The sequence below is a fragment of the Trematomus bernacchii genome, unplaced genomic scaffold, assembly GCF_902827165.1.
Source record: "Trematomus bernacchii unplaced genomic scaffold, fTreBer1.1, whole genome shotgun sequence".
NCBI lineage: Eukaryota > Metazoa > Chordata > Actinopteri > Perciformes > Nototheniidae > Trematomus > Trematomus bernacchii.
The window spans coordinates 8120510-8139119 of NW_022987869.1; the positions used below are offsets into that span (position 1 = coordinate 8120510).

General features: G+C 43.7%; 2 non-coding genes across 2 annotated transcripts; both read right to left on the minus strand.

The window, feature by feature from the left end:
• Positions 1 to 12201: 12201 nt before the first annotated feature.
• trnan-guu lies at positions 12202 to 12275 on the minus strand. Its single transcript has one exon. It is a non-coding gene; the product is annotated as a tRNA-Asn (tRNA).
• Positions 12276 to 13899: 1624 nt separating this feature from the next.
• trnam-cau lies at positions 13900 to 13972 on the minus strand. The gene has a single exon. It is a non-coding gene; the product is annotated as a tRNA-Met (tRNA).
• Positions 13973 to 18610: the final 4638 nt, after the last annotated feature.

An 18610-nucleotide genomic window follows, 5' to 3' on the forward strand; every position in this document is an offset into this window, starting at 1 on the left:
GATCTGTCCAGACTAAAAATGGCTGCTCTGCACCCTCTAACCAGTGTCTCCATTCCTCGAGGGCAGCTTTTACAGCTAACAGTTCCTTGTTCCCCACGTCGTAATTCCGCTCTGCCGTTGTCAGTTTCCGCGACAGGTAAGCACATGGATGCATCTTGTTGTCTTCTGCAGAACGTTGAGACAGTACTCCTCCAATTCCCTCATTGGAAGCATCAACCTCGACCATAAACTGGCGCTGGGGATCTGGAATGGTGAGTATGGGGGCTGATGTGAATCTCTCTCTGAGACGTTGGAAAGCGAAGTCCGCCTGGGGAGTCCACTTGAAAGGAACCTTAGGAGAAGTCAGAACATGTAGAGGGGCAGCAACAGAACTGAAATTCCTAATAAACTTCCTATAGAAGTTAGCAAACCCTAGAAACTGTTGGACCTTCTTCCTGGAGTCTGGTGTAGGCCACTGGGATACTGCACTGATTTTAGCCGGATCCATTTGCATATGATTAGGTGAGATTATGTATCCTAAGAAGGATACCTCTTTGTGTGGAACTCACACTTCTCTGCCTTGACATATAACTGATTCTCTAGCAGTTTCTGCAAAACCTGACGGACATGGTTAACATGAGACTTAGTGTCTGGGGAGAAAATCAGAATATCATCCAGATACACAAACACTGAAATATTCAAAAATTCCCGTAAAACCTCATTCACAAGAGCTTGAAACACAGCCGGTGCATTGCATAGTCCAAAGGGCATTACTAGATACTCATAGTGACCACTCTGAGTGTTGAATCCTGTCTTCCACTCATCCCCTTTTCTTATTCTAACCAAGTGATATGCATTTCTTAAATCTAACTTGGTGAATATTTTGGCAGTTTGAAGTAGTTCAAAGGCAGATGTCATGAGTGGCAGAGGATAGCGGTTCTTCACCGTAATGTCATTTAGTGGACTGTAGTCTATGCAAGGTCTCAGAGACCCGTCTTTCTTTCCCACAAAGAAAAATCCCGCTCCGGCTGGAGAAGATGAAGGACGGATAATTCCTGATTTGAGTGAAGAGGAAATGTATTCGTCCATTGCTGCTCTCTCAGGTCTCGAAATCGAATAAAGTTTCCCCTTGGGAATGGGGGCTCCCGGTAAGAGATCAATGGGACAGTCAAAATCTCGGTGAGGAGGTAGTGACATGGCTTTGGATTTGTTAAAGGCTTCCTTTAAATCATGGTAACAGGAAGGTACCTTCTGTAGATCAGGATAGTCGGGGTGATCTATAATGATTTTACGAGAGTCTGTTGGTGCATTAACAGGTTGTGAAAGTTTACACCTGCCCATACAATCCTCTCCCCATTCCTTAATTTTCCCTGAACGCCAGTCAATGTGAGGATTGTGGATCTTTAGCCATGGAAACCCCAAAATAATCGGGTGCTGAGCCGACTCAAAAATATGGAATTGCATGCTCTCGGTATGGTCCTTATTCACAGTAATCTGAATGGGCTCAGTGCAATGGGTGACTGTGAACAACAAGCGGCCGTCTAAGGCACTGGCATTAATAGGATGAGATAGCGGAACAGTCTTTATTTCTAGCTGATTTACTACGCCCCAGTCCATAAGACTTTCGTCAGCCCCTGAGTCTATTAACACACCCTGGTCAATGGTTTGATTCTGTTACGAACTCAGACACTTAGGATGTAGGACCCAATTGCACGACCCGGGAGACAGAGGTAAAGTATTAGTAAGATACTTTATTTTCCAAAATACAGCAATGAACAACAAAAAAGGTAACTATCAAATCTCTAACCGAGATGACAAAAATAGAGGAACAAAATGAAAGCGCTCACGTAGTGAGGAATCAAACTTTACAAGAGTACAAAGAGCATAGACCTGACCATAGCAAGAGACAATACGAACTGACAAAGAACACTTGGGAGACAGGGGAATATAAGCACAGGGTAACTAGACACAGGTGGGACCAATCAGGGGCGGGGCTGACATTGATGAGCACAGGAGACACAGGTGAAAATAATCAGGAAGCCTGGAATGAGAGAAAGCAAACGTAAATAACATGCATCTCTCTAGCATTTCTGTCGGTGCACAACAATCTGAGTGTGCATAATAAATGTGTTAAATGAATTGAGCAATTCTTTAACAAGTATAATGTTGCAATCTCTTTACAATAAGTAATTACAGTTAAAAAAAAATAGATGTTGTTTTCCAAGGGCCTCTCCTTCACAGCCCTACACTTTAAATCATGAGACTTTCAAATCATAACAGACAGAGATCGGTATCACTTTGTGTTGCAAGCCAAATCCATGTAAAGGTTCTACTTGAGCCCAATTTAAATACCATAAAGAAAGTATTGAACCCAGCTCAAGCTAAATGTCAAATGTATTTAATTAATGTACAAGTGTTTTGATTTATTTCAAATGTTCTAATCTCAGCTTCTTTCGAGTTCAGTCTAAGCAACAAATTGTTTCTCATAACATTCTCACTGCTGTCCCAAATGTTTTAACCTTGGGCAGACAAGCTGTTCACACACCCACACACTTTGGATAAGTAGTCACCTTATCCACATTGTAAATGGTTGCCTTCTTTAAAGTTATTAGTAATTTAAGATGAATTATTAATTTAAATGTGGTACATAAGATAAAATAAATAAAATAACTTGACTTGATCATTTTGTTCACAACATTAGACCTGTCCTCTAATCTCTACTAGAATAAGATACGTGTGCATGTTTGGATGTTTTAACACTCCTGTAATGTACCTAATCTTGATATCCTTTTCATTACAGAGCTGGGGAAATGGTGTATTGATTAGATTCTGATGCGTGCATGTCCAATTTTGACTGACTTTAGTTCTAATGTTAATGTTAATTTGACTTCAACCCATAAGTAATTATTTAAATTAACTCTAAATTTCACATGATGATGGATTAGGGTTCCACATTTCTTCCACTAATTTGTTTTACAATTAGGCCAAAGGTAAAGAGATACATTGATGACCTTGTGTCCCCTTTGTTAGTACGTGGTTCCATTTTGTCTATGGCCTTGGACGGCTTCACTAAAAGTCACCCAGTTCTGCCCTGCTGCAGTCCGGCTGAGTGCAGTCACAGAGATGCTAAAGGCTGCTCTATATGACATTAATGGTCTGGTCTGAATGGACACCATTTCCTGCTCCCAGAGAGAATGACACTACTCAAACTGAACATTACAGCCGTTGATACTGTCTCACATGGGTCTGCTCCCCCCCACTGAGCCATGAACTGAAAGCATGACATCTGCTATGAACACTTGGAAGCCTCCCTGTCACACCAGCACCAACCGTTGGGTCAGTCAGATGAGACTAACGGCTTCACTTAGGGCATTTGGTTCGGATACATGACTCTCGTTACCGCAGAGTGGGTTGTTTTTAAGGCTATTCATACTGCTATGATGCCTGTAAGTTGGCGAGCTGGTAAAAGCCCCTACTATTGTTTCAAATAGGCCTAATGTCAGGGGCCGCTTAATGTCTAGTTCTACATGTATTCACATTACATAGACAATGTTTCCACCTGGTAAAACTAAAGGCTGCACGAAACTCAGGCTACAATACAACCATTCTGTTCTGCTCTAACGATTTAATATAGATTCTACATCTAAACAATTAGCATTTATTGTTTCCAATGATAACGTCACCTTAAGTGGTGTAATTAAATGATAATGTGCTAATCCATTACTTTGAGTTGTCTTCACTCAGAAAAAACATCCCTATTAGGTGTTAACCCAATAACTAGGACAGCTCTCAAGGCCAAGGGTCAGAGAGAGAGGGTCACACTCTCCGGGTGCAGAGAGCACCCCCAGCCACATGCAAGGAAGCACAAGGTCGTTCGAGATGGGATGCTTCTCTTCACCTTTCTGATAAGAGGGGGTTCTTCTCTTCATCTTTCTGCTCGGTGGGCTCTAGCAGACAACCCTGCAGGACGAGCGAGGGCTTCAGAGGTTTCTATAATACAAGGTTCCATGTTTCTTGGAGGAGTTTGATGTCTTCCTAACCTCTCCCACCTGGATGCATCAGGAATACACAGTTGCACTCAAGCAGATAGCAGAAGGAATACAGGCAGATAAGCCTCCGTCTCACTGGGGGGTCAGCTACAGTGCTCACTGAATGAGCCACACAATAGCAGAGCAATTGGGGGGGGGTTGAAATATGGCGCTCTGATGAAGAAGAGTTTGAGCCAATCAGCACCTCAGTGCTAATCTACAGTATCAGGATGCCTTTACACACCAGACACTCGGTGTCATAAAGGGAGGAGGAGAACGAGTCGGGAAGACTGACGGACATGTTCTTCCAGCTCTCGTACAAAGATGAACTTTGAATTGAATGACCAGATGTTTAAAGATGTACAATTAATGATTGTTTTTATATTTCCAATGACCAGACATGTGTTAAATAGTGGTGATAAATATATTTAGTCAGATCAGATTACACTTTCACACTAAACAAAATTAATAAATAAATATTTTCAGATTATAAGGTATTGAATAATAAGGTATTTCTAATATTATAACAGATAATGTTAATATCCTTAATCATCCAGCAATCAGGCTTAACAACACTACTCTTTAATGTATTGTCCATGCACAAGACAGACCTAAAATGATGTTTCAAGTACTGGATTAATTTCAGTTTTGGAAAAAAAACAAATATTTATAATAATTCATATAACAATTATGTAGCATATTTGATCCTCAAATTAGAGAAGTATAATTTAAAGAAATTGATATTCTATATTCAACATTAGATAAACACAGAAGAACCCTTTCCAAGTACCATAAGTAGATTTTCAGGTAAGTATGGCTAATAAGAATAATTGATAGACTTAATTTGGTACAGATCAGTTGTAGCATTTACAAATGTATGAATTAAAGTTTTAAGAATGTTTAATCTTTCCTTTCCAGGTTTTTACAAAAGTCTTTGAATATTTGCCTAACTTTTCCTTTTCAGATTTTGAACAATGTACTTGACTAAAATGAATGTATTGATTTTACTAAGACTAAGTGCCTTACTCTTGGCTAAAGCGTAATGAAGTAAACGTAAAGTAATCCTAAAATTGAGGACACTGCAATTTTGCGGATTACAGATTGATCAAATCACCACTGTGATGTTATGCCTTAGCTGGATCTCTTATGATCCTAAGTTTTAAATGCTTTTGACTAGTGATTGCCTTAAAGCAAATCTTTAAGCTGCAAGCTGGTTTTGATTTTATAGTATGATAAATGACATTAACTAATGGTTTAAATGATAAAAGATATTAGTTTAAAACAAATATTTTTGCTATTATGTATCTGTGTTTTATGTGTGTTCATTATTGTGCTTATTGACAAAAGATGCTCCAAACACTGATGAGAGATAATTGTTCCTATTATGATTGGCTGTATCAATCATTGTGATTGAATGTTTCAATCTTATTCTACTTTGTGATGTAATTGAATGTAAGGTGAGACCACACTCGAATCTGAAGACGCCTATTGATTTAAGTATTGACCAGAATTATTATTAGACTAATGTTTTAAGGTTATCAAAAATGATAAAAAGAGAGGAACTGTTAAGGAATAATTCTTCTAGATATCTAACCTTTTGCTCTGTGACGTTTTATGATCTACTCTGACGTCTGTTATCTCCTTTAAGGAAAGGCCTTGGTGCCATATGTGTTGTTGTCATCAGTTTGTGACCGGTCAACTTGTCTGGCACGAAGGGTAATTGTTGTGAGAACACTGAGGCACTTCTTTATCGGTGTTTGTGGACTCTAAGATGTGAAATCTTTGAGGCCATGAGTGTCGGACGCAGGTGGTTCAGTGTTCCCAGCTGTTTAGTCTACTCCTTCAGAGATGTTGATTTCTGTCTGTGAACCAGTTAAAAGGTCTAGCATAGAGAGAGGCTCTTCAGAATTGACGTGGCAACTCTACCGTGTAGTCAGAACCTCTGACTCTTTGATTTGTGATGTGAATCCTCCGGCCGAATACTCTGAATAAACCCATCAGTGTTTGACATCAAAGCTCCAACTCTCACCGTGTCTCCTTCCTGAGTCTGTGACTCCATGCATTGCTACACAGAAGTTTCCTCCACAATTATCATACTTTTTTTCTGGTTCCTTGAGCATTTCAAGTTGAACTTGAGGGTGTTTGGCCTCAATATTCAAGCCCCACCCACAAACGTTTGCTATTCACTTCTTAAAGCCGGGGGTCAATAGCGTGGCCATCATAGAAGATTTTTCAAGCTCCTTTGATTCTATATTTCATGATAAGCTCTTTATCCGTAAAGAAGGGATACATTCCAGTTGTCCTCCCTTACATGGATTTGATGTCTAGCATCTAACTAGAGTTTTCAAATCCCACAGAGTCAGCACCTATAACAACCCAGAAAACATCTTTACTGGTACGCCCAAAAGAGCCAAAGAGTAATGTTTTTCACTTTAGCTGATTGCCGGGGAAACCATACATGTGTCTTGTAGACAAAGCTGAGTCGTGTGTCTCTGGGCTCCTAGGATGGAAACAGCCTGTCATCATGGATTGTGTATCTGACTCTGCATAAGTCCAGGCAAGATCCTTTCCACCCAGTAGCTTTACACTCTCCTTGTCTGCAAGGGCTGATTCCAAACAACAGAGGTTGCATTTGCTGGGAATCGGAACCAGGCTTTCCACGTGGCTGACGAGGATTCTACCACTCAACCGCCCACTCTCACATGTCATCGTAACTACCACTATTCTGGCGGGCTCAACAATACATCTTTGCTGGTACACCCCAAATACCTGTGTGTCTTGCTGTATCAGGGTCCAGGTGAAATCGTACACGTATCTAGAAGATAGAGCCGACTCTGTGTGCCTGTGCTCCCATGATGGAAACAGGCAACCATCACAAGTTGGCTATCTAACCCTAGTTGAGTCCAGGCAAAATTATATATTAGCTCGTACTCGCTTCCTTTCAATTATGAGTCCCACATGGTGTCAATACAGGCTCACAGGATGAGAAAAACCTGTCATGTCAGACAGCAAATGGGAGGTAACTAAACCGTTGCCCCGTGTGAGGCTCAAACCCCCCCGCCTTCAGATTATGAGACTGACGCGCTGCCTACTGCGCCAACGAGGCATAAAATATATGTCAACTTAACCAGCCAATTGTAAATGTAATTTTATTTAAATCAACGGAAATGAATGGTTGTCCTTCATGAAAACATGCATTGTATGCCTGCAAAAATATATAACTCTAGACTGGTGGCTGTATGCCACTGTCCTCCATTGAAGCTGCAGGTCACGTCCATGTATGTGAAGGATGGAAACTGAAGTTACCTACTGTAACTCCAGCTTCTATGAGTATTGGCGTAGCCCTCTAAGGCTATCGCTATTGGGTAATCCCCCTGCGCACCCGTGCAGCACTGAAACACTTGTAGTCCACGCCCGCCCGCAAGGTGGGCCCCACCCTCGGGCTCCCTTCCGGTATAAATAGGAAGGAGGCCCGACAATCTGCTCCCACACAAAACAACTTTTCTTCAGCTATTCGTGGAGCCAGTGGGGCCCAGAACTTAGAGGGCTACGCCAATACTCATAGAAGCTGGAGTTACAGTAGGTAACTTCAGTTCTATTTCGTATATGGCTTCGCCCTCTAAGGCTATCGCTATTGGGTTAAGGGGCGAAGCAAGATGTAGTCTGCGCCCCACTGGGTCGCCCCGGTACAAGAAGCACAGACACACCTGCTCAGATAATAACCCATGCCTATTGCGCCATGCGAATGGCGCATCACAGTCCCTGGAATATAGCATAACATGAATATTTACCATGAGGGGACGAAGGCTGGGAATAATACATACCTGCCGCTGTGAGAAAGTAGAGACGAAGGTCACACTTTGCCCAGTGACAGAAAGGAGGGGGAATAGCAGCTCTCTGCGTGCAGACAGGCAGGAGAGCGCACAGCTGGGTCCCCAACATCACTCACTCTGACAAGACATTCCGTACGAAATGTGTCAGGGGAAAAAGGGGGACGTCCCTCTCATAAAAGGGAAATACAGGCCACTCTCCGTGTGCCGAGGCAGGAGAGAGGCGCACAGCTGGATCCCTGACGTCACTCACTCTGACAGGACACTCAGCACAGGGTGTGTCAGAGAGGAATGGGAGACATCCCTCAAATAAAATTGAATAAATGAACAGGGAGAAGACCAAGAAGCAGCAGTGCAAATGTCTTCCACTGACATTCCTCCGTGCAAAGCCGTGGAGGAGGAAACATTCCTCTGGTGGAGTGCGCATTGATGTTCTCCGGGGGATCCACCCCAGCGCAGACATATGTGACACAGCTTCACACAGCCAGTGTGACAGCCGTTGTGCAGATAGAGACTGCCCTATCGAGCGCTCTCTATAATGCACAAACAGGCGCTGAGAACGGCGCAAGGCAGCCGTCCGCGCCACATAGCAGGACAGCTGAGATGAGACATGGCTTCTTCCTCCGACCTGTGAGGAGGGGGAAAGAAGCCAGCCAGGGTGATCACTCTTGACCTAAAAGAGTTTGTGATGACCTTAGCCTTAGGCATGTAGCCGGGTTAGGGCGTAACCCAGCTGAACTGCCATCTCCTTGGATCCGGAGACATGACGGAGCCACAGAGAGAGCGGACAAATCACCCACCCTTTTCGCTGATATTAGAGCCAAAAGTAATAGCCTACTTTGGCTGATAACAGTTTAAGGGGAACCTGATCTAAAGGTTCAAAAGGGCTTTGCTTAGTGCGCGTAACACCAAGCCAAATCCCACTGAGGCGCCAGTGCGCGTGACCCGCCAGTGTGCGTGACACAGGTCTGAGTCTCCGTACTCCTCGCATAAACGGCTGTCCTCCCTGGCGATTGAGGTATGCTGCCGTGGCCTGTTGGCTGGGCGAATCAACACATGTTTGATTGTACAGCAACGGGGTGAAGTGCTGGAATACTTCCCAACCCGGAGAACAGCTCCAGCACATTTACCTCTGACGCACAGGGTCGGTGCGTGGGCGAATGAACCACCTCTGGAGACCCCTCCTGTGGGGGAGACCCCGGGGAATCCCCACGTGATCAACTGACGTCATGCTGAGCAGCTGTATCACGGAGAGGGCTGTCACCACGCTGTGGGATGTGACACGCTGGATAGGGAGCTGTCAGTTCCTCCACTCGCTGCAGCGAGAGCCGCACTCTGCTGGCTGAGTTTTATTCCACTCGCAGATAAATGAATGTCTGGGGGGGAAGAGGACAGCTCTTCTTCAAATCCATTATGGAAACCAAGCTTTGACAGATGCGATATGAGATGTAACGTCTGTAAAGCGACTTCCTCCCTGGAGCGAGCCAGCAATAGCAGGTCGTCCAGATAAAACCACACTCTCTCATCCCTCCTCTGTGTAGTGGCTCCAGCCTTCTATACACTTTGAAAAAATGCGAGGAGCCAGGGAACATCCGAACGGCAGACGATTGTCTGGTCTGATATTTCCCTGAAAAGAGAAACGCAGGAATTTCCTGAGTTTCGGGATGATGATAGGCTACATGGAAGTATATATGCTTCCGGTTTATGGAAGTGAACCAGTCGTCCTGGTGAACACATTCCAGCACCTGTTTGATCGTCAGCATGGGAATACTGACAGATCAAGGATGGGTCTCACTCCCCCGTTCTTTTCCGGGATTTTAGAAAATAACGGGAGTAAACACCCCTGATTTTCCTCCCTTGAAAAAAATGCCTTTTTCAACAGGAGTTCCTGCAGCGCTGACTGGAGCGCAAGACACTGTTCCTGGGATGACAGGAGTCTTGTATCCCATGGAACTGCGGGGGGGAGAGGCTTCTCTGTGATATGCTGTAATGGTCGTCATGACCGTGCTCTGTAGGAGGCATATCTGGGACAGAGGAATGCCGCGAGCTATGCAGTTTATAAACCAATAGGTTAAAACAGCAGGCTTCTGCAGCGAATGACCAACCTCTGGAGTCTCCTCCTGTGGGGGAGACCCATGGGGATCACCACGTGACCAGCTGACGCCAATGCCGAGCAGCTGCGTCACGGAGAGGGCTGTGCGGGTTTAGACACGCCGGAGGAGATCTCGCTGCAGTTCCTCCACTCGCTGCCGCAAGAGCCGCGCTCTGCTGGCTGAGTTTAATTCCACTCCCAGATAAATGAATGTCTGAGAGGGGAGAGGGCAGCTCTTCTCCAAATTCATTATGAAACCCAGGCTTTGACAGATGCGATACGAGATGTAACGTCTGTAAAGCGACTTCCTCTTGCTGGAGCGAGCGAGCAAATAGCAGGTCGTCCAGAGAAAAAACCTCATTCTCATCCCTCCTCTGTCACTGTGTAGTGGCTCCAGCCTTCTCTACACAAAATGCGAGGAGCCAGGGAACATCCAAACAGCAGACGATTGTCTGGTCTGATATTCCCTGAAAAGAGAAACGCAGGAATTTCCTGTGTTTCGGGATGATGGGTATGGAAGTATGCATCCTCCTTCAGGTGGAAGTGAACCAGTCGTCCTGGTGAACACATTCCAGCACCTGTTTGATCGTCAGCATGTGGAATACTGACAGATCGAGGATGGTCTCATTCCCCCAGTCTTTTTCCACTCCCCGTAACACTGTTCCTGGGTTGACAGGAGTGTTTCCTGTGTCCCATTGAACTGTGGGGGGGGGGGGGGGGGGAGAGGCAAACTGCAGGGTGTACCCTCTGCTGATCAGCCTGCTCATCCATCTGTCCATCAGACACACGCGCTACCACTCTGAGAAACACTCTGAGAGCGGGCGCACATGCTCGAGATGTGTTGCTGGCCGCCTTGCCGATCTCCTCCGCTTCATCAGCGGCCAAGGTGGTGGACCGCTCCACCAGCGTCACCACCGAGTTTGAGAGCAGCGCGATGTTGTTCGCCGACGCCGACGCCTGAAAGGCACACTGGTGCACCCGGTCGGCCTGGCGGGTGACATACTGGTCCCTGGGGAGGCCAACGTAGGGCGCCGTCCGGCGATCACGTTGGCCTGTCTCACCCCAAAAAACGCCGTCAGGCTCGGCTCCAAAGAAGGGGTGGCTGGGAAACCAGCATCTGTGAACCCCTCCACCTTGGTGAGGGGAACAAATGTGGCCACCGGAGCCTTCAGGATCCTCGGGTTCGCCGCCGCCCCCTCCTGGTACCTCCTGATGGCGGGGAAGCGTGGCCAGACCGGGTCACTCCTGACCGTCTGCACCCGCGAAAAAAACTCCGGCCATATCGTCCGGAGCACACCTCTCCTGAGCTGGGGGAACGGGGAGACCTCTGCAGGCGGCCGCCTTGCATAGGATCTCCGGTAGTTCCCCCAGGATGCCACCTATCACCGGCAGCACCGGCAGCGCCGTGGTGTCGGAGAAGGGGACCGCGTGCTCGTCCGCCAAGCCGGCACCCTGCTCCGACTCTGTCTCCCCCGTCCGGGGGAGAGGAGGGAGGGGAGAACCGTACGGTGAACCGTGGAGGGAGGCGGGGTCGGAGTCGTCCGACACCTGCCCGGCACTCGGCTCACAGTGTGTGCATGGGACCTGCTGGCTGAGAGCCGCCTATGCGTGCTCTGGCCCTAGGCAGGATTCGCACATCGTGTGCTGGTCGTAACTCATAATGTATCCAGAGCCACATGAGGGACAATCTCTGACACAATTGCTGCTCATGATTGCTCTGTTAATGAAAGTGTCTCTTGTGCTTCAGTAACGGGGTGCTGAAGAAAAAGAGGGAGCAGATTGTCGGGCCTCCTTCCTATTTATACCGGAAGGGAGCCCGAGGGTGGGGCCCACCTTGCGGGCGGGCGTGGACTACAAGTGTTTCAGTGCTGCGCGGGTGCGCAGGGGGATTACCCAATAGCGATAGCCTTAGAGGGCGAAGCCATATACGAAATAGAACAGCCTGAAACCACAGTTTTGTATTCTGACTCTACACAAATCCAGGCAAAGACTATACAGGCATTATACTCTGATTCCAAACAACAAAGGGCTGTCTGCTGCATTGGCCGGGAGCCGGGAATCGGAGCCGGGTCTTTCGCGTGGCAGGCGAGAATTCAACTACTGATCCACTAATGCTCACATGATGACCTTTGAATGTAATTGTTGGATAGAAGGAAATTCCCCAATGGTAATGTGTCACAGTCATTAGAAACTTTTTTTCTGGTTCCTTGAGCATTTCAAGGCATCCAGCTTGTTAATTTATGCAAACCATAATGCTAGTTGAAGCAGGAAACGTCCCTGGGTGGGCTTGAACCACCAACCTTTCAGTTAACAGCCGAACGCGCTAACCAATTGCGCCACAGAGACACATGATCCATTAACTTGAGGGTGTTTGGCCTCAATATTCAAGCCCCACCCACAAACGTTTGCTATTCACTTCTTAAAGCCGGGGGTCAATAGCGTGGCCATCATAGAAGATTTTTCAAGCTCCTTTGATTCTATATTTCATGATAAGCTCTTTATCCGTAAAGAAGGGATACATTCCAGTTGTCCTCCCTTACATGGATTTGATGTCTAGCATCTAACTAGAGTTTTCAAATCCCACAGAGTCAGCACCTATAACAACCCACAAAACATCTTTACTGGTACGCCCAAAAGAGCCAAAGAGTAATGTTTATCACTTTAGCTGATTGCCGGGGAAACCATACATGTGTCTTGTAGACAAAGCTGAGTCGTGTGTCTCTGGGCTCCTAGGATGGAAACAGCCTGTCATCATGGATTGTGTATCTGACTCTGCATAAGTCCAGGCAAGATCCTTTCCACCCAGTAGCTTTACACTCTCCTTGTCTGCAAGGGCTGATTCCAAACAACAGAGGTTGCATTTGCTGGGAATCGGAACCAGGCTTTCCACGTGGCTGACGAGGATTCTACCACTCAACCGCCCGCGCTCACATGACATCGTAACTGTTCTGTTACAGCTAAGTTTACTCTTGTTTGCATTTTCTGGGCTATTCTTTGTGTGCCTATTGTGCCTATTGTGCCTAGTCGTGGTCCCTTTAAGAATCAGGATGACATCATCAGATGGGTGTGTCAGGTGATCATTAGAGAGGAAATAGGCAAAGCATGGCTCTGTGAGCAATGTGTTATTGTTTGTAAGAAATCCAGCTACATCTGCATACGTCTTAATGCCTTTGATCGCATCGTATGTAAGTATTGTTTATGTTTATGTTATTAACAATTACAGATGATTATTTTTAGAAAATATTGTATTCTGTGGTGTTTAATGCTGGAGATCTTCCGAGTTGTCTCAATATTGTACAAGGTTAATGCAAGGAGAGTTAAATGAATAAATGTACAAATGGTTGATTATATGATGCCATTTATAACTGTTTGAGTTCTAGAATTACAATAAATACATTAAAAAGCTTACAGTAAATATAACAAGGCAATTCAATTAATGTTAAAGCTGTGTTGATTTATATACATTGTGCATATTTGTGTATGTAGAAATGATCATAGAATTGATTATATTTTGTCTTGTTTATTTTTAGTTTCACACCATCCTTATACCATTAAACCTGTGGGCAAAGGATTCACGTCTTCAGAGTCTTGGTGTACGGAGGGAGTTTATCTGGCTGTTAAGCTATATACACTACATATACCGGGGACAGCACAGTAACTACCACTATTCTGGCGGGCTCAACAATACATCTTTGCCCCACAAATACCTGTGTGTCTTGCTGTATCAGGGTCCAGGTGAAATCGTACACGTATCTAGAAGATAGAGCCGACTCTGTGTGCCTGTGCTCCCATGATGGAAACAGGCAACCATCACAAGTTGGCTATCTAACCCTAGTTGAGTCCAGGCAAAATTATATATTAGCTCGTACTCGCTTCCTTTCAATTATGAGTCCCACATGGTGTCAATACAGGCTCACAGGATGAGAAAAACCTGTCATGTCAGACTGCAAATGGGAGGTAACTAAACCGTTGCCCCGTGTGAGGCTCGAACTCACGGCCTTCAGATTATGAGACTGACGCGCTGCCTACTGCGCCAACGAGGCATAAAATCTATGTCAATTTAACCAGCCAATTGTAAATGTAATTTTATTTAAATCAAAGGAAATTAATGGTTGTCCTTCATAAAAACATGCATTGTTTGCCTGCAAAAATATATAACTCTAGACTGGTGGCTGTATGCCACTGTCCTCCATTGAAGCTGCAGGTCACGTCCATGTATGTGAAGGATGGAAACAGCCTGAAACCACAGTTTTGTATTCTGACTCTACACAAATCCAGGCAAAGACTATACAGATGGAGCGTCTTATTTTAGACAGTTTAAAACGCGAGGGTCGTGATTGGTCCGTGATCGGCCCGTGATGAAGAGCCGGCCCCCAGTCTGACTTGATATCGCCCCCGTGATAAATAAATGTAATTATTGTGAAGCCAGCTGCAATGGATCATTGATCCACCAGGGGGTGCAGTGGGGTTCCACACTGGAGTCATGTGAAATCAACTTCGACACAGTAAACTGGATGTACAGTATGTCTGGTACTAATGTATAGCGGATCTTTGTTAAGATCCATATGTCACAGATAGGATCATAGTCTGTGCTAAATAAGACATGTAATCATTTACAAAACATCACCATGTTGTTATTTAACAAAATAATGTTGTTTAGTCAAAAAAAACGAACGAGAGGAAATGCAGCCGGCTCTCCCGATTTTTAATCCTAATTTAATCATCATCTTCACCACGATCATTGATGTTTATGTTCGCCGAATTTAAATGAAATCACTGACAAATATGAATATTCTGCATTCAACTTCATTGAAACGATCAGGATGGGTGTTATTTTTCCCCACAATGACCAAGTCGCTGCAAATTATCCCGTTTATTACATGGCCACATTCTCAACAAAGTACGACATGACTCCCTATCTTAATTGAAATGCTTTTATGGATTTAGAAAATGTTTTTATTGATTTAAAAAATAGTTGTATGTATTGATTTAAATTGACATGCATCCGCTAAGAGAAATAGTCACTAGACACTTGACACAGTGGCTTTAGGCAAAGCAGAAAAAGAACACTCAAACCGAGAGATGTTATTATTACAACGTGACTTCACTATTATTTAACAACTGTTTTTATTGGGTTCTTTTATTTGGGGTTAAGTATAGGTGAATTGCACTAATGTGGGAAGATCGTGATGTCTCCTCCGATCTGCTTTATGATATTCTTTCTCCCGCTGTGTAGATTGGGGTACCGCCGTCTTCTGTCTTCAATGTTCGGCATCGCGTGAAACAGAGGATTTCAACATTCTGTATTCCTTGCTTACTTCCTTAAACCTTTTCTCCTCCTTATCTCTTTCATGACTTTTTATTTAATGCTTTATAACAGCTGTAATAGTTCGTTTAGAACAGGCACCTCACTCGCAATCTGCTCCTCCGCAGCGCCGCCCACCTCCCTCCGGCTGAAATTATGAATGTACAGTAAGGCATAGTAATCATAGATAACACGGCAGGGTCCGTTACAGTTTGTTTTCATCTGATTTCAAATATTTCAAATGTCTGAAGTTAATAAATACATTCTCAGTGTTCAAGTCAATCACTGACGATGCTTACGATATCATAACATCTAAGTGTTAATGATTGTCAGTAGAGATGGGATGGCAGAAGGTGCTATCTATATATATATAATTCCAAAGCTGTTAAAGACCTTTCAAATTTAGCAATAATAGTCATATAAGAAAAGTACTGATCTAATAACAGAGATTTGTTCTTGAATCAACTTTTTTATGGAAAATGTTTTATGTAATTTTATAAGGACTTTTCAATGTTCGACATCGCTCATGTGAAATCAACTTCGATACAGTAAACTGGAAGTTGTGGTGCCGACAGACGGGAGTCGGAGGCGGGGTATCAAAAGTACAAGCTAAACTTTTATTTAGCATCTGAACACACATGTAAACAACTTCATGCCCGGGAAGCGAAGACCGGCGGAAACAGCTGGTCTGGTTCACTAAAATGTCCGTGCGGAACAATACCCCAACCCATAGATCCGTGGGTGAATAATGTCAATCACCACAATGTACAGTATGTCTGGTACTAATGTATAGCGGATCTTTGTTAAGATCCATATGTCACGGATAGGATCATAGTCTGTGCTAAATAAGACATGTAATCATTTACAAAACATCACCATGTTGTTATTTAACAAAATAATGTTGTTTAGTCGGAAAAAACGAACGAGAGGAAATGCAGCCGGCTCTCGATTTTTAATCCTAATTTAATCATCATCTTCACCACGATCATTTATGTTTATGTTCGCCGAATTGACATGAAATCACTGACAAATATGAATATACTGTATTCAACTTCATTAAAATGTTATTAACGTGCCTAAACTCAGTAATTCACTAAAAATATTTATATTTTAATGGAGCCTTGTCAGGTAGATCAAGATCCGCGTAGCGGAGGGATCTTGATCCCTGGGTGTTATTTTTCCCCATAATGACCAAGTCGCTGCAAATTATCCCGCTTATTACATGGCCACATTCTCAACAAAGTAACGACATGACTCCCAATATTAATTGAAATGCTTTTATGGATTTAGAAAATGTTTTTATTGATTTAAAAAATAGTTGTATGTATTGATTTAAATTGACATGCATCCGCTAAGAAAAATAGTCCGTTGTTACCGTTTTTTAAACAGTCAGAATGAAACGGCAGCTCTCAGCTGTGTGTTTACACACCTAATGGCTCATCACAGCTCTCTCCCCCCCCTGATCTTTCTTTTCCAACAGTTAAGTTAACTGTAGGTTACTCTGAATGACAAGCTTACAGTTAGTGAAGTAACACTTTTTCTTTGTGAGTCACGACCTGACTGTTTCATTCTAACATAACGCTCCAAATATGACTGTTTCCACTCGGACTTCAATACAGCAACACCATTGTTTGGTTTCCATGGTAGCGTGTCTCTTTAGTAGCGTGCACTCCTTTCCTGTAAATTACAGGTCCAGCCAGGCAAAACAGTAATATGAAATATGAACGTTAGTTTTTAACTGAAATGATCAAATAAAGTCAAAATGTCACAGTGTTTACAAACATTGACCATACCGTTCACCAGCCCCCACCCCCCTATGTTGAGTAGGCTATACTCTTTGTTTAAAACTAATTGGCCATCGAAATGTGTGTGTCCCAACCCCCCCTGTGATATCTCTTCTCCAGCAGTCTGTAGGTTTGTGTTCGCATATTTAAGCTGTCGCAGTTCCTGTTGTTTATATCGCGCATTGCCGGTATGAAAGGGTCTGTGCCGGAAATATCAAGATAACACGGCAGGGTCCGTTACAGTTTGTTTTCATCTGATTTCAAATAAACAAAGTCTTGGCTTTCAGAATATTAAACTTGTTTCGGCAAATTTAGATGATAAATACAACTATGAAGCTTGTAACGGCATAATTACTTAAGCGGAGAACGGAGTAATTTAACGTTACAGCAGGCATAACAACAGCCGGTGTTTATTTTATTATTATATTTAGTCGTTATTCATTTGTTTTAAAGCTCAATAAGGAAGATTTAAACTTTCACACACGTTGAGCGGCGAAAAACTCTGCCCGGTTCACCTACCCCCCTCTGAGTGAATACTTGTTAACTTCACATCTTGTCACAAACTTTTTGGAAGAAAAGACTGACCCAAGATATCTTGGTTTGATTTGGAGAAGGCTTTTAAAGCCTATTGTATACTAACTCTTCCCGTCAAGAATATGAATAGAACTTAGATAGATCACTTTACATTTCTGCGAATTAATAGCTAAAAATATGTATTTCTTAATAAACTAAATAGGCCACCATTGGTAGCAGTTCTAATTATATACTTCTCAGTAACTGCTCCCCTTAAATTAAATGTATTCTGTAGATTTTGGGGATTCATTAATGCATTTATTGCCATCACCATGCTTTTTCAAGACTCTTTTAAATTCTATCATTTTATAAGGACTTTTCAATGTTCGACATCGCGTGAAACAGAGGATTTCGACATTCTGTATTCCTTGCTTACTTCCTTAAACCTTTTCTCCTCCTTATCTCTTTAATGACTTTTTATTTAATGCCGGTGTTTATTTTATTATTATATATAGTCGTTATTCATTTGTTTTAAAGCTCAATAAGGAAGATTTAAACTTTCACACACGTTGACCGGCGAAAAACTCTGCCCGGTTCCTTCGGCCCCCACCACGTTGAATAAACAGAAGGCTGCTTTTGTGGAGGAAGTTACAGCGCTACGTACGCACATTTAGCTTTCAGTGTTACTGACCTGAGATGTTTTTATTACATGAATTAATTACATTGACCATACCGTTCACCATCCCCCACCCCCCTACTGTATGTTGATTTTTGACATGTAAATGGGTACCTACCCCCCTCTGAGTGAATACCTGTTGTACCTGTCCGGGGCTAAGCCCATAGGACGATGCTCTGATGTCATCACCCTCGCATATTTGTCATATGTTTACAAAAAACGATGTTAACACTTTCTCGTTCTTAATATATGCTATATTTAGGGTCGATATGTGTTGAATTTACTTTAAAATAGCAGATCACTGTGATTCGGCTTAGTGAACGTGTGTCTCTTCCTCCGCGGCTCCTCCGTGCAGAGAGGCCCGCCCCCCCCGTTGACAATTCACAAGCGTCTAACTCTCTCC